General features: G+C 34.3%; 1 long non-coding RNA gene across 1 annotated transcript in view; it reads right to left on the reverse strand.

Annotated features, from left to right (window-relative positions):
• Positions 1–25,323, reverse strand: part of LOC129121101 (uncharacterized) — a 221,037-nt gene that overhangs the window by 124,478 nt on the left and 71,236 nt on the right. The window contains exons 7-8 of the long non-coding RNA XR_013182816.1: positions 22,994–23,123; positions 11,126–12,913 (exon numbers count right to left, since the gene is read on the reverse strand). This is a non-coding gene — a long non-coding RNA (uncharacterized LOC129121101). The remainder of the gene's footprint in view (positions 1–11,125; positions 12,914–22,993; positions 23,124–25,323) is intronic.

The raw sequence follows: 25,323 nt of genomic DNA on the forward strand, positions 1-25,323 counted from the left end.
AGGATAATGAACACACATTTATGACATTAGAAGATTTGGTCTTGCAAAGTAAATTTTTTTAAATGGTAAATATACTGCATTTAAAGAACCACAGAAGTTGCCTGAGAAGACATCCCAATTTCGTAAAAATAATCATTGGAAACAATGCACTAGATATCATCAATACTCAAAATACCTAATATTAAAATAAATATTTTTCTATAGGATATTGAATAAAACATAATTAGCTACGTAATAGAAAGTCATATTTCATTTACAAATATTAAATAATTGTTCTAGTACTAACTAGATGGTGTGTATTGAACAATTTGAGCAGTGATAGCTGTTAGCAAATAAAAAGACTGAAAGTTGCCAGAGAAAAATCACTACCATGATTTTACTGTAGACAATGTCTGATGGTAGAACAGAAAGACAATACCATGGGGAAGAAAAGTTTAGTAAACAGACAAAAATTCAAAACAGGACTGTTTTTAAAATATTCTGTTCATTTTAGCCATTTCTTTTTAATTAAATTCCCAAATGATGCCCATATCCCTGTCTTCTAGGTAAACACAAACAGAGGGATAGGGCACCTTTCTTTACATAAATAGATCCTATTGGGAAGAAAGACCACTAATCACAAGGCAGTACAGACAAGGCAGCACATTTCCTGAACTCTGGAAAAAATGAACATTATAGAGAAGGAAATATAAAAATGGAAAGTGTATTACAAGTAAATGGTGAAATAATAGCACTGAATTAAAACCTTTGTACTTGTGAAGACATTTGAAGAATTTTATTTTTTCAAAATGCTATTTCATTTCCAGCTGGATTTGAAAATTTCTGATATCACAAGAAAAATTTCATCTAGTACAATGTTCAGTATTACAGATGCTACATTTCTTTTCATAAAGCCAGTTTATTGAATGAGCTTGAAACAGGAAGATATCTATATTACATACAACTAGGGACATATTTCTAATTTATTGAAGGTAATAATTATCTGTCTACTGACTCAGATGTGCTTTTGATCAGGTCTTTTGATACTCTTTGCTTTCTTGTACTTCATGCATGTAACTATTGGCTCCTCTCATTACTTTCACAAAAAGATCCTTAAAGAATTCTCCCTTTAGATTAATTATTTCTCTTTGTAATATATGGAGATAAATCCTAGAAGTTTATTTAACTTAGAGCAGTGTAATGTCAATCTTTTTCCAAAAGTGCTGTACAAACTCAGTTATGACAAGTCCTTTCGTTACTTGAATAGGCATTCAGATGGCTGCTCTCTGCAAAAGAAGTTAATACATACAACATTTGACAGCAAATAAGTACAAAAGCAAATTTCTAACATTTTTCCTCTAAGTCAAACATCAATTTTGGAAAAATAATCCTTTTCCCATTTTTAAGCTGAAGAGAAATTTTCCTCATGTACAAAGACTCCACTGGTTTTAAGTCAAAATTACTCCTCTTTGTCAGAAAGCAGATCTCATTCTAAGTATAAAGATGTCTTTATTTCTGCAAAACATTGAAAAGGGTTGAAATCTGAAGTAGGGATATCCTAGACTCTATTTTCACTTAGTTATTCATCCATTTTTCAGAGCATCCTACATGATTTTTCTTTTTTCATTAGAAAACAACCTCTTCTCACACAGGGATTATCAAATGTTACTTATATTTTATTAAATGCTTTTTTTCTTCAATGTGCAGTACATACCTCCTTTCCTAAAAGTGTAGAATATTTTCTAGAAAATTTGTGGTGAATATGTCTTAAAACCAGTGAAATTGGTCAAGTGTCTTTTCAGCAGCTCATTTAGAAGCCATTATCCATGGACTTTGATGATAATTCCTCCATCCGTTGAGAGTATCTTTAATTGGGCACCAAAACTCAGATCAATAAAAGTATTTATATGACAGATTCTCAGGATATGGGTAAATAAGTTTCTGTAAAACTCATATAATTTAAAACTGTAGTGGGAAATCAGTCACATGAACATATGAAAACATCCCCTACGTGAAGATTTTGCATTTTAAAGCTCCGACAATATAAACCCAAAACCACTTACAATAAATCAAGTAAAATCCAAACAGCTTTGCTGAAATATTACAGAACTACAACAGAGTGTGTTCCAGTGTCTTTTCTTAAGAAATAAAAGTTGGTTTGGGGGAAGAAAGGGAAGCGTTGAGAAAAGCAGAGATGAAATATGGCAATGTCCTAGCCAGAGCTTGGGAAAAAAGTGAATTAATTACATTACAGTTTCTGAAAAAAAAACCACTTCAATACATCTGGGATTTTTAGTGAGAGGAGAGCATAAACTTTGTGTTCATGTTTCATTACCCTTTAAAAAAAATTTATTCTTTTCTTCCTTTCTCCACCCTCAAAATTAAAATCTGTGAGCTTTTACTGTGCATTGACTGCAATATTTCACAGACATGCTGGTATAGTGGTTTCCTAACTGCAAATTGAAATATTTAGATATTTAGCTTTCCCGAAGCCAGACATTTAGATCTTGTCCAAGTTAACTCAGGTCATTGTTTTTCCAAAGTGAATGCACTGAGTGCAATGGCAAAGGCAGTGTGTAAAATTGAATTAAGGTATTACAAATGCAATTCCAAAATAATTGCAGTTAACAAAAGAATAACAACAAAGAATTTGGTTTTTTAGGAAATTGTAGGAAAAAAATTTTTCTAACTTTTTGGCAGTATGCAGCAGTTTCTGTACAACCTGGAAAGCAGTTTTAATTTTGCAAAAATACCTATTTGATCACGAAAATGAGCAATAACTATGAGGTAACCAGGCTATCTATAAAAAGTACAATCACATGAAATTTAAAAAAATGACTCTTCACATTCTCTTCATTTATTATGATGTTGCAAAATATAATTTTGTCTCTGATGAACCAAGTACTGTATAAACCAGCTTAGTAGTGTTAAATACAAGCCAATGCTAAGAAAGCCTTGACAATGCTCTTTTGCTACCAACATCAAACAACCTGCTTGTTTCATCAGAACCATCCTTCCTCTTTCTTAATAGTCAGTAACTAGGCATTATTTGAATAATTTTATGAGGTTGCGTATTTGCAAATTGAAATCCTGGCAGAAAAATTAAAACCTGGCCATCAGTAAAGAGCACTCTTGACTCTTTTTTCTGCTGATGTTTTCCTAATTCTCTTTGTTTCCCTTAACACTAGAATAGACAGATGGTTAGAATATTCAACATTTCTTTGGCTAAACAATGTATTCTATTTGATTAACCTGTAAAAGTTGAGGACAATGTAAGAAATATTTCTCAGAAGAATTATAGACTTTCTTCTATGTATTTTAAATATATATATAAAATTATGTGTGCAAACACAAGGTAGCTGTTGCCAAAACCAGTAGTTTTCATCTTTTATACTTTCTATTAAAACTGTAGTTCTTCAGACTTAGAACAAATGCAATTTAAAGTATCCCATGGTACACTTTCAGGAGGACCAACAGCCCTGAAATTTTGAATATTTGAATTTTAATGTGTTTAAATGTGTTTTCTAAAACACATTTCTAAAACACACACTAACTGTTACTGCTTGGAATGAAATAGGCCCAGTCCCATACCAGAGTTAGCAAATATGTATAACTACAAATGTTTAGATTTTAACTGGAAAATTAAATAAGGATATTCCAGGACAATGTGATTTATTACCTTTGTTTTTCCTCTAAAACAACCCAAGTACCAATCACAGTAAATGGATTTTTGACATTAAATTATTGTCACTCTCCCAGGAAGAATGAGTTTAAAGTAGCATACACAAAAATGTTCTATGTCTCTTCATACTTGCTGAAGCATCGTGTTACAAATCTGTCTTAACCATGTATTTTCATGGTATCATTACAATTCCTTTTATAACAGTAGAGATTGAGGAGTTTTTAAAATATATTCAGATCAGTGAAGATCCTCTTTTCTATGATTTGAAATATGCACTGTACCACCACAACAGTTTCCATATAGTGCGGAACACTGGATAAAATAAAATAATTTCAATTTATGTGTTACAATACATGTTAAGTATTTATACACAAAAGTCTTATATACTGTACTATAAACATAATTATGGATGTAATTTACTCCAGAGTTTGCAATAGATTTTGGAACTTCTAGAACTTGGTAAACACTAGTAGGGAAAAATCCATTAAGGAAGAGATTATGCCAGTGGAGAGTTATTTGTATAATTAATATAATATAATAGGTTGCAATATTATTGTAACATTATCGTGTAATGGTTGATAGCAATTGGTCCAATATATCTTTAGACTGTATAATAAAGTTTTAGTATAAAAGCACCATAAGTAGAAATATATTGAATGTATGTATTTTTCTTGAAAGCTGGAAATTAAATTAGGTGGGATTTTAATGTGGAGGAATTTTGCTCACTGGGGATCTGTTTCTAAACAGGAAAGTCAATGTGGTGGTGAAAATGGCTGAAGATTTCCCGGAAAAGGCATTGTTCTCTTTCGGGAATAGACCAGTTTAAAGCATTCCTTTGAAGGAGGGGGAAGTTACTTAGCCCAGGTGGGAATAGAAGGTCAGTCAGAGTGAACGCTAAAGATTGAAGATTTGCTGCTGCACAAATGTAGAAACTTTTATAATTTTTTAATAGAAATATCTTGCTAAGTAGCATTTTGGCATTTTCTAGTTGTAGGGACCTGGAATAATTCCAATTCATGTAATTACATTGTTACTTACTCTCTCCCTCCTTGAAGTTTCAATTACTTTCATCATCATTCTTTCACATCCTGTCCAGAACTACCAAAGGTTTCTCTATTAACAGGACTTATGTTCTAAATAGAGCTAGTGACAAGGACTTTTAATCCATAATGGCTGTTTAAAGAACAGAATCATGGAAACAAAATGAGCCTCATTTTTTCCCCAGTTATTTGGAAAATAAAATTGGTCTAAGAAGAAATATAATTTAAACAATTCTTTTATTGTTAAATTAAACATCATGTTTGACCCAAATGATCCCTTTTCAATTTTATGGTCCACTGAAACTTTTGTGACCAACATATTTGGAATTAACAATGAATCAATTATTTAAATTAATGGAATTTCAACCTAGATATGATTTCATTACACAAAGAAATATTCTCAATGGATTATTTGGTATTTTATGGTGTCAGTGGCAATTTATTGGAAGGGACTGAGAACTAATCTGGGAGGCGACACAATGCTTGCACTGTAGCCCAGTTGAAATGTGGCACAATTTCCCCTATGCTGGTTCTAGTGGAGGCCTGAAGCCCCTAAGTCACACTAATATTTAAATAAAGCCTCAACAGTTACCTGGAGTTACCCACATGGCTTAAGTATATAAAATCCTTTAAAGTTAATAGCAAAGTATCACTCCAGTGCAGACAAACTTGCCTCCATCCTATTGAGATACAGGACATGTTACTGCTGCAGAGCATCCTGATGTCAGTGAGAGTAGGGGAATGCTAAGGAGGAGCAAGAACCCCAGATTTCCCCTTCTGGAGGCCCAGAATTGCTGTGGTCAGAAGGAAAAATAAACTGCTACTCTAGAGAAATCCAGGCCTAGGCTAACATGGGAGTTCTCAGCATTGAGAAACAACTCATCACAGTACTACCTTGGTAGAAGAGATTTCACCTAAAACATATGGAAAGCAAATCAGTAAATAGTTCTTTCTCCTTTAAGTGATACTCAGAAAGTCAACATTTTTAAAACAAAAAGAAATTTGCATTTAAAATGTCAGAACCTATTTTCAGTGTATATTGAGAGCAAAGGAAATCAGACACAAAGAAATTTGAAACTTTTTCTCTGCAGCCTAAGGCATCACTCATCTCTGATCTGATCTCAATGAAAAATTTGCTAGGTAAAATAGAATAAGTTGCAGAGAAAGAGGCAAATTATGGCAAATACCTCAAGATATTGTTGGGAATATCTTCTTTGAAAGGTAGCAGCATTTTTATTCAAAGCATTTTCAATTGCAAGGCTCATCCTTTCTTATCAAGATATTTTCCCCTTAGTTATGCCTGTGAGTCTGAGTTCAGTAGCCCACAGATCTCTATACTAATTTTTCAGGCAAGAATCATAGTAATTCCCAAAGATAAAAACACAGCAGTTTCACATAGCAATGCATTAAATGTTGTCTATTTCTGAAACTATATGTGTTATTCCAATGTTCCTGGAAAAGTCCATTTCTCAACAGTGAAGCATGGGGTTTTTATGTTATGTTGCTAATGTGATATATTTAGTCAAAATGATAACACTCTGACTTCACATAATATCCTAAATATCTTGAAATGTAACCACAGGAGAAATGTACATCCAATATACATCACTAAAGAAAAGATTTTGATTGAACAAGCCCTAAGTGAAATTGATAGTTTCAAAGAAGCGCCTGTTAGAAATATTCTTTAACTCTAGATTAAGAAGTTTATTGTGGCATACATAGTTTCAGAATGGAATTTTTTCCTCTTCTTTCTGTATTTATCTTATTGATGACACCAATTCTTTTTATTTTCTAAATTATAACACTAATTGGGATAAAAGAAACCTCAGATTTTTACCAAATTAATGTATCTTCTGTTCTCAGTTTTATGCATTTCTGCATTGGCCTTATTTGCCAACAGCGAAAGTAACAACACATTTTAAGGGTTGCTATGCCAGAAAGAGCCAAACAGTACAGTATTTCCATGCTTATCTCTGCAAGACCATAGTGTCCTCTAAATTATTTCTAGTAAATAGCTAAACCTAAAAAATATCCTTCTTCTGAATCTTTCAAAGCTGAAACAAATGCTAGTCATATCCTGAAATCACAAACATGTATTCTGTTATCAGCTAAGAAATATTTAAGGACAATTAAAGGACTCTTCTACCTGTTTTCTGGAAATAAAACAGTAAGAATGCTAGCCTGATTTGGAAACCAGTTCATGATGTAGATGTTTCCAAATATCATCTCCTTCTAGGATCTGTAGCTGGAATGGACAGCAAGAATTGTGTCTCTATGGAAAATGCATGCAAGATCTAAAGATTTCCAGCTATTTCCATATACAGCTTGCAGGAAAAGCAGTCCCATATTTTACTGGAATCTGTTGGGAGATATGCTTTTATGAAATGTTTTTGACTTATTGCTAGTTTCCTTCAAGCATCTGTTCGTCTCATAGCCAACTGCAGCACTTCATCGGCCCTGATGTCCTCGGTCCTGGTATTCTGTACTGGTTTACTCAGTTCTGCATGCTGTCTCCTCTGCTGATGATTGCTTAGGACAAATTTTCTGAGAGGGATAAGAGCTGCCAAGGAGCAGTTTAGTTTATGTCTGACAGAAAATTTATGATGAAAGCATAATATAGCTTTTGTTATGGCTGTGTGCTTCATTTTGCTATGGCTGCACTTCAAGCATATGCCTGCCTGCACAAATTCTAGCTGCACTTTCTCCTGTGGAGAGGCTCCAGAACGTGGGATATCCATGTATCACAGAAACTCTGGACATTAGTCTTAACAGCTACATTGAGAAAAAATTCTGAAGCTAATCACTGCTCATGACAGGGTGGTTGCAACTAGATAAACTTTAAGGTTCTTTCCAACCCAAACCATTCTTTGATTATATGATTCCAAGCTGATGTTTTCACAGTAATGCTACAAACCTCTGTGCATCATTTAAATTTTTTGAGAACATTGTCCATTGTTCTTTGTATTGCAATAGCTTGAATAACTCAGTTTGAATGATATGTTGAATTGTTTTGACTGGAAAGTGGTCTGTCTACTAAGCTCATGTGGGAGATGGTAAGAAAGTCTTGAGGCTTTTCAAAGGTAACTTGAAACCTTACAACAAAGTAATTAGCAAGGAATATAGACAAAAAGGAGGTATCCAACCTCTGGCATCTACATTTGAGTGTGTGAATGCCAACTGGCCTGCAGTGAAAGCACCACTAAACCCAAGGAGCATTTAAAGTGTTTCAGAGGGAAACACATGTTAATCTACTTTATTTGGATACAAGGTGAATAATGCTGATCTATGCCCATTTAGGGTTTTTCCTCTTATTCTCTCTGTGCCATTCTGTATAAAATGAAAGTCATGCTAACATTAAGATGTTAAAATTTTTGCAAAGATGCATTGATGCATCTTCACAATTAGCCATGAAGGGCAACTTAACTTTAACATGCATAGTCTTTTCATTTTTGGAACTATTTTGGGACTGCATTTATTCTCCATTAACTGTTTTCAGGCAGCAGTGATGGCTCACCTGTCCCTGCACATTGCAGAGTTTGATTCAGAATTTGTTTCACCAAAAAAGCTTCTATTTATGGCAGTAGTGAGCTGTCAAAACTTTACAGGATCCCCATCCATGAAGAAAATGGACAGAGGAAAAAGGAACAACCTTTTAGAACTTGAGTCATTATTTTCACTGATAATGTCTTGGTTAAATAATAGGAAATATACCTAGGCATACACAAAATACAACTAACTGCTTTGCATTTCACTCAGCCCTTAGAATATGCCAGTATACCCAAGCATCTCAACATCACTAACCTCTGTAAAATGCTGTATGAAAAAGTGGCCTAAACAAATGAAATGTTGATCTGCCTTTTATTAATTTCATTTTTTATCTTCTTGTATACAGACGTTTGACAGCTGTGACATTCATGGGCGATGCATTCAAAAAAGAAGACATAAATATTCAGCGACATATTAGAATGCTGTTCAATGTAAGCACCTGTCTACTTAGTGTTGACAGAAAATCATTTACTTTGCTTTATGCATGTTCTCTCCAGAGACTACAGAGGTCCTATTTTATTTAAGGAGCTGGTCCCAACATCAGTACTAGCTCTTGAAAATGCAATATATACATCTAATTATATTTATTAAGGAAACAACTTTGGCTTATATTTTCTCTAATACTGAAACCATTTTTTCAACCTCTACTTCAGAATTTCCTTCCCAGGGGAAATGAAAGAAGAATGAGAAAAGGGAATAAGGAGTAAAAATGTATGACCTCATGATGTCTTTAATTACAACATCAAAGAAGATGGCACAGGAAGAAAAATGTAATGAAAATAGTACATAAAAAGATATGTAATGCAAAAGGGATCACTGCCTAGTCTTTCTGATGTCCAGTGCTCCAATAGTTCTGCTAACTTTTTAAAAGGGAAATTGATGCTCAATGTCATGTTATCTTGAAAAAAATCTTCAAGTATTGTGAAATGGAGGGGTTTTTTTCTGCTTTTTGATAGTAAGCCAAAAGATCAGTGGAAACAGGACTCATCCAATGACCGGGACTGCTAGAGCTCTCAAAAACCAACCAACAAAAAAAAACCCTACAAAACCCAAAAACAAAACAAACCCCCACACCTACCACCCCAATCTCTCCCAAAATCTCTGTCCTGAACCAAATAAATGCACACACGAGAAATCTGGAAGTCATGAATTTTAAGCCTGAGAGAGTAATGACTCCCACAGAATGTACTTCTCCACTAGGGAAGATCATTTCACAATAAGGTTCTGTTTTCCATAACAAAGAATGCCAAGTCAAGTTTGTACAGACAGTAAGTGTCTCACTCAGTCTTGTGGGTTTTTTCTTTTCCTTAGATCAGGTGGAGATTTTGGTGCATTCACATGAAAATGACCTTTAAATCTCAGTATAAAAAGAGGAGAGAGGAGAGGAGAGAGGAGAGGAGAGGAGAGGAGAGGAGAGGAGAGGAGAGGAGAGGAGAGGAGAGGAGAGGAGAGGAGAGGAGAGGAGAGGAGAGGAGAGGAGAGGAGAGGAGAGGAGAGGAGAGGAGAGGAGAGGAGAGGAGAGGAGAGGAGAGGAGAGGAGAGGAGAGGAGAGGAGAGGAGAGGAGAGGAGAGGAGAGGAGAGGAGAGGAGAGGAGAGGAGAGGAGAGGAGAGGAGAGGAGAGGAGAGGAGAGGAGAGGAGAGGAGAGGAGAGGAGAGGAGAGGAGAGGAGAGGAGAGGAGAAAGCAAAGCGAAAAGGAAAAGAGAAAAAGGAAAAGGAAAAGGATAAAACTCCGAAGAAGCACAGCCTAATTTTTGGCCCAAACGCTTCAGTCCATTTTATTTCACCTGACGTGAGTATGTAATGATGTTAACTCGGCCCCGATCGCACAGCGCTGTGAGTGGGGGAGGTCTGGAGAGCGCACGGAATTCCTGGAAGCGTCCCGAGCCGCCACAAACGCTGACAATGCTGCCACCTATGGACCGAAAGCGCCAACACCAGCTCCAGGCTCCAGGCACGCTCAGCCGTGCGAGCAAATTCAGACTCCTGCACAGGCTCGATTCACCTGCTGAACTGATGGAGCGGCTACTTTGGTTTATCTAGTTCAATGCTTTTATATAATTTAATTAGGATCATCACACAGCAACCTAACCTGTCTACAGAAATGATGAGCTGCAACTCCAGACCCCATATGAACTCTTTTGCTCAATTAAAACTAAGAAGCTTTTTATAGAAAGATTTTTTTTTTCCTTAAAGCACACACAAGGAGCAATGGAGCATAATATGCCTTTCTTCACATTAAGGTAATTATGTAAAGGCAGTAACATTAAATATACTTGCTGAAGTCCAAAATTTACACTGCTATTGCAGATATTTAAGCCTGTCATTTAAGAGATATTGCCACAATTTTCCTATTCTATGGAAGAAACATGGGTGATTAGACCTAATGCCTTCAGATCTCTTCATGTCATTCTCCTAATATTAGCACTTACTACTAAAATATCATGATAGTCTAGAAAACTAATTTTCTAAAATCTGTTGGAGGATAACCATCTGTATTTACACCTTTAATTTGGTCTTTTCATGGTATTTCAATTTTTAAATTATACATATTTCATATAATAAATCAGCATTGCTATTTTATTGTCACTATTGGCAAGTTCTCTCCCTTTTCAATATTACTGTCCTAAGAAGATAGTTCACCTAGCTGGAGTAAAGTAGCTCTTAAACAGATTTACTTCTCAACAAAATAAAATGAAATGAAATGAAATGAAATGAAATGAAATAAAATAAAATAAAATAAAATAAAATAAAATAAAATAAAATAAAATAAAATAAAATAAAATATTCCTCAACTAATCTGCCAATGCTTTACCGTTATACAGTAAATAAAGCAAGATGAAAAGGGTGCAGTAGAGAACAAGCTGGTAGGCTCTTACCTATGCAGCCATGGAGGGGCTGGAGACAACAGAAGGGTGAGCAAATCTTAGGTGCCACTTTCTACTCCCAAAGATATCTCTGCATATCACGTTGCCATCACTGAACAAAATGCCGAAGCAGAAACCTGACAGGACTCAAAGTAGACAAAAATGGTGCTGGCAGACAGGCTCCAAACCAGATAGAATTTCTATAAATTATTGGCTATCTGTAGATCCTTGGAGACCCTACAGGGGTTTTTTGAGCACCTTTGCAAAGCGACTGATGTTCATAATGTGTTGTACCAGAACATTAAGGTAAATCATTATACTATTTGCCACATCTTGTACATTTCAAGCATCAATCTGCAAAGTAGTCAGTTCTACAGTTACACACTGTAGAACTGACTGTAGTTACACACTGTAGAATCCTCCTACATTTTCCATCTTTCTCATCTGAGCACCAGTCAGCTAACTTGCTATGATGGCATTAACCTTCAGTACTTGGGAAATACCCCAATTAAACTAAATTTTGTTCTCATTTGTTTTCATGCTACCCATGTACCAAAGGAAGGCCCTGATATAGCTAACAGAATAAAACTGGCCTTGGTTGGCAATGTGGAATGGAGAATCAATCCCACAAACTGAGTAAGAAGCACTTGAGAAGTTAGAATATCTTCTATATTTTCTTGGAAGTAATACCGCAAAGATTTTTAAACGTATTCGTTAGTAATTTCTTATTTATTATGCACATGCATAAAAGTGAGAATAAGAGTTATTCTATTAAAACCAATAGAAGTACTCCTGTGATTAAAATTTCATTTATGCTGAAATAGGGCCTTACATTCTACATACACTTCCATTCAATATGTGCATATTGTGAATATTAAATAATGTTAAATTACTCCCTTTTTCATAATAGAATCAGCTTGACAGTTACAATGTTCAAGCACTAAGCAGCACATATTACAATGGCAGCTCCCTATCATGCAGTAATTTTCTTCCTTTTAATATTCTTGAAATTTAGCTCTCACAAGTAGGTGAAATGATTCTGTCTTTGAAAAGTAATTTGGCATGCTCCTTTAGACTAGTCAGTAAGACTCTACTCTCTCATGTATCAATGTCTTTGAGTAACATGAGTTTGCTGAGACTTGCTGCTTCTCAGTTCTCTTAAGGAGCAGAACAAGGATGGATCCTAGATTCCCATTTGAGGAAAAATGGGTCACTATCTCCACCTTGACCACCACTGTGCAACCCTGTTTTTTTTTTTCCACAGTAGTGGAGTGGAAGGTTGGAAAGAGGACAAGAAGGCAAAACATTTTGCCTTTCACTTCCCATTAGATACTGAGTGCTCTGGTTTTCTTCCCGAGCTTAAAGAGTATTAAAGGTACAAGTAGAGATCTTCACTGCATTCTTCTTGGGCACCATGTCAGGTCTAAGGTCTCCTTAATCATTTAATGAAGTCAGGACTCCACAGATTTAGAAGGTGAAAGAAAGAATTGCATGACTAGTTGTAGAACTAGTAGATACTGAATACAACACACATCGCTTTCATTAAATTTTACTACTATGATTTAGGGAAAGAAAAGGAGACCAGTGACAGTTCCTGAAAACTACTCTTTTAGGAATTAGGTATTGTGGCAGACAGTAAGAAATTCAGAAATTCTGGGACAAGGTCAGACGTTCTGTCTTTTTGCTGGAGGTGTCAGGATCCATGTGCAGTCTTCCCGCAGTATAGATTTCCATGGATGTCCCATGGCTAATTAAAACCCCCTTTCTCCTCAGGGTATTAGAATTAGAATTTTCTACCTTCTGAAAGACAAAACACAAAGGTGAAATTATTGCAGTCCTGCTACCTGAGGGTTAGTAACTGTATTTCTGTAATTCAAAACCAGATTTTATCTGTAAAGACTCTGCATTTGGAAGGAAAGATGCATTAAAAAAATAAATAAATAAAAGGATCAGGCATATCATCTGTGATTCTATGGGTTGTGACTTTATCTGACAGCTCACAGGAATGTCACAGTAAACAGCAATCCAAAGAGAATAATAGATTCATAAACATTAAAGATAGAAAAGTCCATTTTGTAATGACTCTTTGTGGTGATGCAGTATTATATATTAGGCAATCTATTATTTATTGTTCCCCCATGTGATTTTTTTCTCCAAATTTACATTCTTCATAGATTTTCATTGAACAGGTCTAAGTTTATTCAGTCTGCTTTGCCAGATAATAGAACAATTCTGTAATCAGCATCCTTCTCTGAAAAGATGACTTCATTGGACTCCAGAAATTTTTAACTATATTTGGTTTAGATTGGGTTAAATGAAAATAAAATAAAATTAACTTAAATGAAACACTCATTATTAGAAACTGAACACTGTGGCTAGGAAATACTGAAAAAGAAAATTCTTGCATTTATAACTCATTGTTTGTAGGATTAGCAACTCTTTTAAATACTAGCTTGATTTAGCTGTAGCAAGTGCATTGATGTAAATATAATAGGACATTCCTAAGGGGAATTGCAATTCCAAAAAAAATTCCATATTTACTACAATAAATGTTATGCCAAAAAATTTTATACCTACCAGAAAGCTAGAAAATACTATACCCAAAGCTAGAATACTGTTCCAGTACAAAGCATGCCTAATATATAACCTCCCAAATACACGCTATATCCCTAGTAAAGATATAAATTATGGTTGCAAATGAGACCACAAACAAAATTTTGCTCAAGGCATGAATCATAAATTCAAACAATAATCATCTCCTGCATGAGGCACAACTACTTTGTTTACTTCTTATACCCTGTTTCCTAAACATGAAGATGAAAGTAGGTCAAGTAAATTTAGCATCTTTTCACATGAAGTATGTTATGATAGCGGGTGGCACAGCCTAATTTACAATTACATGAGTTTACATGAATATGAAAATATGTGTTTTCACTGTGCTGTGTCATTACACATATTGACATTTTACTCACAATGACACAGAATCATAGAAAACACCCAAGATTTGGAGTAGGGAGGGAGCAGAAAGGGAGAGAAATATTTACCATAGTTGCAGCCTGAACAAAATATCGATGTATTAGGAAAGAACTTCATATGATGTTGAATGTTATTTTATAACTGCTTGCAGGTATGTTTATGCAGTGAGTTACAGGGGAAGAGGAGGGAAACTGAGAAATAAACTGTTTTATTTACTTTCTAAAAAGTTTCAAATTTGTTGTACCTATTAACCAAGAAAAAGCTTTTCTGAGAAAATTTCAAAATTTAACAGCCGTGTTTCTTTACATTGGATCAATATGTAAAAGAAACTTTAAATCAAAAGTTGTAATCTGAAATTTTGTTATTCATTATTCTGCCATGAATTTTCAAGTATGATTAGTCTGGGAAACTTACTTGAAATAAATGTTTTGGTTTATGATAATGATTTTTTTTTATGGAAGGAAGAGGGATTTTGGTGTGGACAAAGAACATTATTTCTGGAACAAACAGGTTCTAAAAAAAGTTTCTCATCAGTTGTGGATGAATATCTTGCTGAGACATTAGTCTATCAAGTCTAGAATATGTCTTGTTGTGTTAAATTAAGCCTTCTTATTTATCCAACTTTAATGGAATAAAAGGAACGTCAAGCAACATAAATTCTTTTTTCAAAGAAGCATCCTTGTCTGCATATATGGCTGAATGAATAAGCCTATTTAATAAGGAAAAGGAGAGGAATGAGGTATGGTCATGTACCAGGAATTGCTTCCACATAAATTAATAATTTTATCAAATTAGTGTTTAACAAACTGCTGGGTTCTAGTATATATTCATATTGTCCCAAGTCTAAGTCTATCAGAAACTGCAAAAAGAGTGGATTTCTTATTGAACCACAGGGTTTAAATCTTCAACTTGACAAGGTACTCTGGAATTCATTCATGATCCAGGAACAAGTCACACATTTGAGGTAAGCATGAGGTGAAATGCTTCGCTGAGGTACAGGCACTGACAACTTTCTGATCTAACACAGCCTGTCTCTTAAAGTGTGCTGAATTCCTGAAGAAACTTGTCCATTTTAAGAGGGATCCCATTCTAATTAGGTTTCATTATGATTTTTTGCATTATTTGAATATGACACAGTGTTTTGAAATTTGGAGTGAAATGTTTTTGCAGTTGAGACCTTGTCTGCAATTCCAACCAAAATCACTTTTTTCCTGTCAAGTTATAAAATTCTAAAACCAGGGAAATATAACTTTAAAATGTACCTTAAAAAAAAAAAAGGCAACAAATCTTTTCTTCTAGTTTGATCAGAATAATCCCAAATAACTAATGAGAAATAAAATCATATGTTTGCTGTGTTTGCCACAGTAAAACTAAACACAGATTGAACTAAAACTAAATGCAGATGAACTAACACAAAGTTTGGCTGTTTTTAAGACTTTCCCAAATACTATGAACCAAAACTCTCTCTATATACTTTTATGAGTGAATAAAGGTAAATAATATTACACAGTTGTATTACATTTCCAGTGTCTGAGTAACTTCAAGAAAGTCTTTTAAAAACAAAAATTGTTGAAATCAGATGTGATATTCTGTAATACCTATCTTAAAGAAGAGATTCTGTCGTGGGCTCCTTCCTTTTTCATTTGCAATTGTTTTACATGTCCATGGCAATTCCAACAATTACTTGCTAAAAAGAAGAGCACCATTTGAATGCTGTGCTTTTACTTCTTTTTGCAATGAGGCAGCTGAAAACAAGAAGAAGTAGCAACAAAAGCTGAGAAGTCACTGCCTTTTTGGACAACACATTCTTTGCAAATCACCATTTGAAAATCATAGATAATAGTGATTTTTTGACATTGTAAAAGAATACACTCAGTGTGTGTATTCAAAGGCTACTAGACTGGCCAAAAGAAATCATACTTTGCAAGTAGGAGAATTAAATCACTAAATAGCGAATAAAGTAATTCTAAATATATTTACAAAAGCTGCAGGATACTATACATGCTGAAAAATGGCATGGCAAAGTTATTTATCAGCTGCTTGCTATCCCAAGTTATTTGTAAATAAGAACTGACTCTGAGGCTTTGGAATAAATAATGGTATAGAGTCAGTACCCAACATATAGTTATGTGGTATTCACAGCATTATCAATTTAGTACCTTGGCAAAATAAACCTCAGTAAACATGCTTGTCTGTGTTAAGAAAGCCAAAAGAATTGTGAAATGTGTTGGCATTTTTACTGCTGCTGACACTTGTTCACTAGTTACTCACCAAGATACATATTTCAGCCTGACCACTGAAAAGCTTTCAAGGGTGAACAGCTTTCAGCCACAGTACAGAACTGTGGCTCTACGCTGCTGAAAGCTTGTATTTCACCTCTGTACTGAGCTTTGCATGTGTTCTAATTCCTTCTCCTTCCAGGATCTTTCCTAGCTTCACAAATGTCTTCATAGAGAAAATGTACCAGAAGCAGCAAGTGTTAGAAGAGCAAAGGTTAACATTTCCTCCTATGGAAAACCATAGCAATGACATTTTACCCTCACAAAGCATTTGCTCTCTGCAGCCGACTTATTAAAGTGCATGTATTCATGCTAAGTACCTTGATATCTAAATTCTTTCTAAGCTTTTTCTTTCAATAGAACACTCAAGTCTACAGCCAAACCTGGCCCTGGTCAGTAACCCAGGAAGACAGATTGACGCAAAAACCTGCTAGCCTGGGCTAAACTGCTGCCAGTTAAGGTGTAATGTCACCCTGGGGGAAGCAATGTATTCCTTCAGCCAGCTTGCAGATACTGAGAGATCTTCATATCAGACTTACAGAGATTTGTTTACCAGAGAGAATTCCTTTTTCCTTATTTAACCCACCAAAAGTAGTCTAGCTCTATTTCTGGGTCAATAAAACCCACACAATTTCAAGAAGACATTTTCCTTGTCAGCAGATGAACATTGGACAGTCACAGCAGACCCAAATAACAGTGTCTACAATGACAATTATAAAGAATGTTTCATTTTGAGTATACAAATTTAAGCAACAAATTCCACATGGCTTTTCTCAAAATTATATCTACGCCTATAATGAAATAAATAAGAATAGATGAGTGCTCAACACTTCCATAATACATTCCTCCTAAGCCCCTTTCATTAGGAATGTATTTCTGGGCTTACATTCAGCACAGGCATGCTGGTTTTACATTAAGGGACTTTTCCAGAGAGTTCTTCTTGGCCAGGAAATTTTAAAATGTGAATTTGAAATTTCCATGAAATACTACTCTCTGATGTCTTCCCCATATCCACTTTTGTTTGTTTGTTTGTTTGTTTGTGTTGGTTTTTTGGTTGGTTGGGGTTTTTTTAAGACCAGGGCTCCCAAATGCATTTTGTTGTAATGGCCTGAATCAAGATATATCTTTTGCAGGGCAAGAAAAGAGAGGAATAATTAACAAGTAAATATGATATACCTTACATGAGCTCCAAGCAGAATTTTTATTAATTTTAAAACCAAATAAGGGGGGAGGGGGTTGGTTGGTTTGTTTGTTTGCTTTTTAATCAATATGCCTAAGCCCCCAATACTTTGTGCATTTCTCCTATACAGAACACAGAACAATACAGTTCTCTCCAGTCAAACAGAAAGGTCAGATAGATAGTTACTGCCTGTGCCAAAGTGGTGACAGACTAAACTAATAGGTAAGAATTTAAGAATTTTTAGGTTGGACTACAAGTGAAAGTTAATGTTGCTCTATAGTTATCAAACAGGTTTTTTGCTAATATGTGAGAAGCTATGATGCATGACTAGCATTTGGGCACTTTCTAAGGGTCTAAGAGCTGCCATTGAATAGACCATTGATGCCACTGAATAGTCAATGCAGCTTGATAAAAAAATAATGAAATTAATAAAGAAAGATAGAGAGGAAATACGGAAGAATTGAGCCATAACATATTTAAGGTTTTGTTAACTGCAAAAAAAAATAAGGACTTAAATTTTCAGGAGTTTTTAAGAAATATAGGTCAAATCCAAATAATTTCTGAAATACACATTTTTATAAAATTTCTTAGGACATCTATTTGCTAATAGAGCTTTGAATTTACACATTTTGAAAAAAAATACACTAGTTGAGTCATCTCTTTATTATTCTTCCCTCCTTTAATCTGCTCAGCAAATGTTAATAAAAGTCCAGACTACTTCTAAAGCACAAACTCCCAAAACTACCCCTACTAAAGTTTTGAGCTTTGAAGATTTAATTTACTTAAACAATAAGGAATGAAACCTTGTAACATACTGAGCATTAAGCTAAAGACAGGAGCTGACCTTTAGAATGGCCAAGTGACCAAATCCTTGGCATGACTGCAGAGGAGTGCAAGCAGTTTTTCCCACAACAGTAGCAGTGGTTATACATCAGGATGTTCAAAGTTTGTGTTTAAATCTTATTTTAATTTTCCCTATTTTTAAAGAAATCCCTATGAATTCAGGGAAACTGATTATAATGAAAATCAAAAGTTGTCTGAAAACCACATCTTTTAAATAACTAGTCAGCTTTTGTCACACATGAGTCACCTTCATTACCTGTGTCACCAGCAATTTACAAATCTTTCACACACCTGAAGCATAATATATGAGATTTTTATTCATATGTGGTATCTTCTAATGCAAATCTGTCTTCAGTGTAAAACCAGGGCTTCTGTGCTGTAGGTGGAAGGAAGGGTGAAAAACACTCTACCAACAGATAACCATCTGGCAGATTCCCTTTCTCTCTCTGCTATCTCCATGTGATTTTTATCACTTTACAAAATGTCATTAAGCAAACAGAGACGACCACAAGCAAACCTTTAGTTTCACAAAATCATGTTTTATAAACTGTTGAGAAACACTGACATGTAATGAAACCCTATTCCCTATATGTCTTCCTCTCTGTAAATGATTTCTTTCCCTCTCTCCATGTATAAATAAACAGAAATGTGTCTGTGTATTTGCCGTTTGGTCTTTTTCTTTTTCTCTTTCTTTTTTTTTTTTTTTTAATTTGGTCATCATAATCAAGGGCTATTACAGCAATAGATCTTATCTTTAGAATGGGAATCCCCTTGCACCTTCAGTTCAGATTTTTGTTTATGCTTGGCTGCAATTGTGGCTGTTTATGATAGTTTTAGGTCAGCCATGACAGACTATGGGTGACACTAAATAAACAAGCTGGGAGTCTGTGACTAAGAAGGAATGATACTGGTTCTCAGAGTTTGATTTTCTCTGGTTAATCAACAATTTGTTCAGAATAACTCATTGTGAAAAGTAGCTGTTTGCTAGACTACACATATTATGCTGTAAGGTCAAAAAAAAAGAAATTAAAATCCCCTCACAACTCACATAGGCAAGCAGAAGGAACAAATCATGCTCAATTTTGGTTTGGTTATAGTAGGCTACAGAATTTATTTGTTTATTTAATTTATGTTCAGCTATTTCTTCCTGTCTCCTCCCTTCCTTCTCTCAGTTACATTCCAAGGCAGTAAGTTGATCTGAACACAGTCTGTCGGGAAGTAGATAGGACAATTCCTTACAGCCTGCTCAAGGGGGATAAAAATTCAATTACTAATTTACTAACTGTACTCATGGAAGAAGAGGTAGAATAAGATCCCATGAGAAGGGGTAAAATATCCCGATCAAATGGATACCTGCTCCAATTCTCTGGATTTTACTGTCTGTATTGAAAGAATTTACACATTTCTTACAACTCCTGCTTCTACAGTCATATCATTATGTCAGTTTCTAAACTCAGTTTTTATTCACTAATTTTTTTTAATGTATCGCTTGCCTCCATGTTCATGGAGGAAGCCCTTAAAAATGTGTACCCTAAGGCTGAAATGCCAACACAATAATAATACTAAAACCTTATTTTTATGCATTTATTTTTAAACTTCAGTAATTTTAAGTCAGTCTTGCGATTAGGAAGAATATGAGAACAGACTCTTTTTAAGCCTGAGGCTGGTGATGCTGCCTACCTGGGATTATGAAAGTATTATAAATTCTCATTTCTAATATGATGTTTTTACCTCGAATAATAAAGATTCAAACTTAATGTAAATTACAAGAAATAAATTATTTTAATGCAATTTTGACTTGTTTAAAATTTGGCCCGGAAGTCCAATGCAGGCTGAGAGTCGGCCATTGAGCTAGCCAGGGGTAAGCATTGTCTCAGTGCAGTTTCAAGTGCACAGACATTCCTTTCAGAAACCAAAAACATCATACTGCACATCTTCTTGCAAAACTTTCACAGATTAGTGAATAGTTAGAAAATCTACTGTACCTAAACTTCCATAGAAGTGGACTTTCTGAAACTGGATTATCTGTTATGTGCTGGTAAATGAGAAGAAACTTATGTAAAGAGGTTTCCTAGCACCTGGGAAGATGTAGGTGTCCTGTTTATAATTCAACTAACATGGCTCACCGAAGTATGAGCTAAACTACTTCATAAGCACACCTTGGTCATAGCATCCTGATGCAACAACTAGTAGCTACCCAAACAAAAACATGGAATTGAATGGAAACAGTGTAAATATTATTTTCTTGAGGTTTGCCTACTGCCAGAGTATATCCTGATCCCGTTGAAAACTAACTACCAGGTTATCAGTGTCCAAGTTTAACATTGCCTAGGGTTATTTTATTTTTAAATTGCTTCTATATCCACCAGAATCATCTTAGCTAAGCCTTCAACAACCCAGGCCTTTAGAATCAAACCTTAGCCAGCACTACTATGGTTTAATTAGCTGCGCATTTGCCTCCTGGCCAGATCCAATAAATATGCATGTATTGGCACAGCTGCATCTCAGCATGCATACTTAAATTAAAAATGTTTCCTTTGATGCTCTGGCAATCTTGGCATTCATTCACTTTGCCAGAAGCAGTATCAAATCACAAAATACTTGTCCAGTCATCATCACAATGTACAATCATGAAAATGTGTTACCAGTTTAGCTGCTCATATTACATGCGCCGTAAACTGAAATTCTTCATGCTTACTGTACAGTTATGGAGAAGGATGATCCCATGTTTCTCATGACTGAAAAGTATTCCCATATGCCAAATAAGATGAAGCTGGTCAAACAACACCTGTCTTCTATTGAGATTACTTGCACTAATTTATATTGAAAGTGTTATTTTCATAACTTCAGTTCTATTTTCTATTTAAAAGATGCAGAATTAATTTGTTTTGTTTTCTCCACTTGACATTAGCAGCTTTATGGAACAATGACCTTGCTAGTCACTGATGATGAATTATTAGCTATTTTTACAAAAAAAAGGAAAATTGAATGTTATGCAGTTTTTTTAAAGGACATACTGAAAGGGTGTGCAGTGGGATACATTTCTTTCCACTCTTGACCTCTCCACACTAAACTCCAGTCTAGTCACAGAGGCAGGGGAGGTAATACCTCTAAGACAGACATGTATAGTTGTCACAGCAATAGGAATTTCAACCAACCTGAAATTACTAAGCAACACAGTATGTGTGGGTGGCAAGGAGTGATCTGAGGAATATTAGGGAAAAGGATCAGATGAGGGCTTGCAACCAGAATTCAAAGCACTTTCTTCTCTTCCTACTGAGATACCCTGGGAATTCAATAAATCTCTTCTATAAATACTTAACATGCTTCAAGTCCACAGTGGAAATCCATCAGCTTAAAAATTTGTGCTATCAGAGAGCATGCAAAGGAACTAGATAAATAGTCACTTTCTCTGAAGATGGTTAAGGTATCCTGTTATTTCTTCTGAAATCTAGCATAGCTGATGTTTATTTTTATAGGAACATTGAATGCAGACAAATAAAATCCTTACAATGAGATCCTTCATCATGCTTATCAGGAATTCTACTTGCAGACTGGGGAAAAATCTTTATTGAAACCATTGGCTGCTTGAAGTTTTTCAAATCAGAGCACAAACAAAAGAGAGAAATAAAACTCTCCTTTCACAGTACAATTCTCAATCTACCAGAAACAAACCCAGAACTTACTCTCAATTTATGGAGCTAAATCTACTATGGTAAAACCAAAACAAAGAAACATATATTGGTCACCACATTAATTAAAAATTATAACCACTATCTGTTAAAATATCTTTTTAAAAAATCCAATACCACACTGTACATCTGCTAAAATCACCATTGTTTTTAAAATCTAGTTGTCAAAACAGGTTTGCACATGGTTTGATGCCTCCTTAAACATCACCTCTTTGAAAGTTAAAAGTCCATTGGAGAGAAAATCTTTTTGCACTGAGATAGCAGGTAGAGACTTAGATATCTCAAAGATATAATTGCCAAAATTGAATTTTCTCCGGAGCATTAAAGGTTATTCTGAGGAAGAAAATGAAGAATATTCTTTTCTGAGAAACACAGTTGGATTAGGACTAAAAACTAAACTTAATTTTTCAGCTCACTTAAACTTTAGAAGTGACAAAGAACAGTTCCATAAAATAGAATGTTTTGCAAGCCTTACATGTGCTCTGTGTTCCTGTAAATCAAGAACACCTATTTTTTAAGATTGTAAATGGTCCCATACTGTGTAGTGAAATACTGAATGATGCTGGTAGAAAAATAATTAATAAGCTTTAAGGAAAACATGGGGATTTCATATGCAGGGTTTTGATTTTTTTTCTGCTTCAAATTTTCCTCAAAATCCCAAATTTTAAAATTCTTATTGGGAAATAAAATCCCAATTCAGGATAATTAAAATATTTTATTATGATAAAATTGGGGTTTCTCATTAATACAAAAACAGTGTAATGCTAAATTTTAAATATTATTTTCTCTGATACACAGAAAATTGATTAAATTTTTAAATAAACAGTTTTAAGTAAAAGAGCAAAAGAGAAAAATATTGGCTTTTTTGCAAGAAAACTTAAGGGAAAGAGGTTTGTTCCTCTGAACTTACTTGAAATGACTTGAATTGCACTTTCTGATGGAAAATTTCCAGAGAAAATTTCTCATCCAGGATAAAAACAGGTGCTTCCTCTGAACTGTATTTCCATGTTTAGGTTGATTTTCTTGATGGTTTTTTGTTCCTGAATGTACAAAATAATAAAAGAAATAATCCATTCTTTAGGAATCTCCAGGAGGGTATTAAATTAAGCTAGCAGCACTGATACTTCTATTCATGTTGAAATAATTAACAATTCAAGGATATTAATGATGTATTGTATGGGTATTTTAGACTGGGTAGGATGAAAGAAAAAACCTTTTGGTGACTCTTGCTCCTACTAAAATTTAATTACCTTTACTTGCTGACCTCATGTTTTATGTAACAGTACACTCCAAAAATGACCTCATAAACAGTTACTTAATATAAAGGTAAAGTCTTCTTCTTCTTTTTTTTTACAAACCAGCACAGCATAAATGGGGTTTTTTTTAGGGTTTTTTTAAACTATTTTTGCAAAGTATTCTTATAATAGCTAACATAATATATTCCAGCATTACCTATGGGACCAACTGAATTTAATTGAAGTCAGAATGCCTCACTTTGACAAGGTCACTTTTTAAAAGGTATCATTGCACAAGATTTTTGATTTTTCTTTTCTGAACCACCTAAAATCTCTAAAATCATGGATGAAGAATTATATCTTTGCCATCAAATATTAGTAAAGACAAAAGTGAAAATGTTACCATTAATTGACATAAAATTTATGGATTATGATGATCTGTACTAAATGTGGAAGGCTGTACCTCACGAGTAAAAAAATAAAGGTAACTGCGGACAAAGAACATCAGTTTTCAGTAGACACTTAATTGTTTAATTCAGTAGAAACTTAACTGTTTAATTTTGCAAATTTAGAGAGGTAGGGTCAAATTCACCCCTGATTTCACTGTAATCATTGTTGAATGTAGACTGCTGTTTTACCTCCTTAAAAGAAACAGAGGAAATTAATCAGATTAAAATCTCCAAACAATTTGAATATCAGAATAAAAGATATGACATAATGTGTTTTATCTTCATTTAATCACATTAAATAAGATAAATATAAGAGCTAATAAGCAGGTACTGAAACTAAAAGACCTCAAGATGGAAATGGAAGCATTTTTAACAATAAAGCATTTAGCTATTCAAACATACTGTCAAAGATGAGGACAATTTTCAACACCTCAAAAATACTACCAAAATTCATCTGCAAAAGCACAGCATCTGTCGGAAGTACCCTACACTCTTAGATATTAGGAAAATAAAGTATTTTACATTGACATAAAAGAATCCTTATAAAAGTCTGTTTTGAAAGGAAATATGGAACAATCTCTCCATCTGATATATAAAAGGAAAATCAAAGATGTTTTGAATTTTTTGCACTTTTTTTTTCACAGTTGTCTCTTTTTATACTACTTCTTTTGTTCATTTTAGCAATAGAAAGAACAAGAATGAAGAGGAAAGGAAAAATAACTGGGAAATAAAGTAAATCAAATTAAAGACTGCAGGGAAATATTTTTAATACAATTGCTTTTCTGAAAATGTAGCATAAAATACACAATTTTTAAAATTAGACTTTTAGCTGGATTTAAAAATGGAGTAATAATTCAGAATTCCAGAGAATGACAAAGAGAAACAAATTTCCTAGCTGTTTTACTAGAATAAATATGATGAAGAAATAATACCCTGGGGAAGGTGTTTTCTGAAAGTCAAAGAAATTTTTTAAAATTTTCCTTTCTGGTAAGATAATTTCACTTCATATGTGGGTACCTAATTGCAGTTTCTGAAAACATGCAAGTAACGCCTATTATTTTGCTACATTTTATATACAAAAAAATAGACCAATGAGGCAGCAAGTACCATCAACAACTAAAAACCTCATTTTTGGACATCTTTCAGTGGCACTTTTCATTTTTTCTGGGAGAAGAAGTCACATATATGTCAATATAGCTCCTCTTCAATATATTTAAATCAGAGGAAGCATGGTTAATTTTTTAACTGAAGGGAAAGAATTCTCCATGGAAACATTAGAAATTGAGGACCTCAGATATTCAAACTTCCTTGGGCAAAATTTTTAAAATTGAGTCTTATATTTAATGCATTTCTGTGTATTTCTAAGGCATGCACATATTTGTCAAGAGGTCAGGAATCTTCTAAGCCAAACAAATCAAAGAACATAGCTAGGCATTGACACACATTGCAAACCATTAAACAAATTCCAACACACAGTTTTGTATTCATGAAGCTAAGTTATATTTTCATAGATAAAACTACTATATCTGATATTTTCTGAACATTATTATGTGCTT

The sequence above is a fragment of the Agelaius phoeniceus genome, chromosome 6 (genome assembly GCF_051311805.1).
Source record: "Agelaius phoeniceus isolate bAgePho1 chromosome 6, bAgePho1.hap1, whole genome shotgun sequence".
Taxonomy (NCBI): domain Eukaryota; kingdom Metazoa; phylum Chordata; class Aves; order Passeriformes; family Icteridae; genus Agelaius; species Agelaius phoeniceus.